The sequence below is a fragment of the Morone saxatilis genome, unplaced genomic scaffold (genome assembly GCF_004916995.1).
Source record: "Morone saxatilis isolate NCDOM2014 unplaced genomic scaffold, NCSU_SB_2.0 Contig22, whole genome shotgun sequence".
NCBI lineage: Eukaryota > Metazoa > Chordata > Actinopteri > Moronidae > Morone > Morone saxatilis.
In genome coordinates, this window is record NW_023339785.1 from 23898392 (window position 1) to 23899826 (window position 1435).

Genomic DNA, 1435 nt, shown 5'->3' on the forward strand with positions numbered 1-1435 from the left:
ACACACTCACACAACCACACACATTCACCCTCAAGGTGTTTGTGGACATTATGCACATAAACAAACTCTTCACTCCAGAGTGATGGATGTGTGTGTGGATGTAGACAGGGTGGATTTTTGTTTGTGTGATACATGAGCAGCTATTGTGCCACAGCATCACAGCAGCATCCCCTATTTGACGCTAATCTCACCTATCCATCTCTCTCTCATGATCTCTCACACACACACACACACATATTTCTAAGTGTGTCACTGTCCGTCTTTCCTCCTAACTTCACCATGCTTCATGAGCAAACAAACACAGCAAATTACCTACAGTCAAAATGAAAAATGTGCAGATGTATGAGTGGAAGCACTGGTTCATTGGAGAATTGAAAACCAGATGAAATTTGAAACATTAGCAGAGCTAAGCAGATGTTGGCCAATTATTTTATTGTAAATTATAGAAGCATAGCTTAAAGGTCTGCTAAAAGAAACAACAATCTCAAATTTGAACAACACTGCATTTATTTGAAAAATACAATGAATAACAAGATTGAAGAAGAAGTTGTGATCATAAAAAACAAAATTTGAGACCTTTATTTGAGGGGGTTAGTTAAAAACGGAGTTGCTAGTCTACCCCTACCTCGACTGAAGTCGCATAATAACACAAACAAACTAACATCATCATATAACTACTCGAAATGTTTGTTAGTGGCAAAGCTATTTCATTTTCAAGCGTATACATATGCAATGTGCACTGTATGATCTAAACATTTTTTTAAGTATTACATAAAGTATCGGATCGGAACTCGGTTTTGGCAGATACTCAAATTGCTTGGAAAGGATTGGTTGCTAAAAAACCTTAATCACGACATCCCTAATTTAGGCCAAGACATACCGTGAAGAAAGTTCTCTCAAGGAGATGCGTTTCCTTGGAATGTCATTGTCCCTCTAAATGAAAAGGCCTGTTATTGACTAAAAGGAAGTTTTGCTGTTGTTCCTGGTTCAGACCACTGACAGCCATTAGGTCTTTTATCTGTAGTTCTCATCACATACTGCCACAAGAATAATGGAACAATGTTCCACCCCAATCCTCGGGGTGCTTTTATTTGTACAGGTTTTACATCAGGGCTGTTGAGGCAACTCAGGAAGTTCCAAAGCCTCCCAAAGTCACCCATGCCACTATAGCGTCTCAGGTGGGAAATGCACACACCAGCCTTATAAAAGCCTGCCAAAACACAAGCTACACTTTGCTGTAAGCCCTTGGCTGTAATCATACTCAAAGTCAAAGCCGACATCAACCAAGTACAGCTATGCAGCACATCCTCACACATGAAATGTATTTGAGGATTTACGCTGTTAAATACTTCAAATGATTTATATATTTTTGAAGGAAGCACAAACCTGTTTTTCAAATTGTTCTATGGAAAGGAAACAAAATTCATCTTGTTGT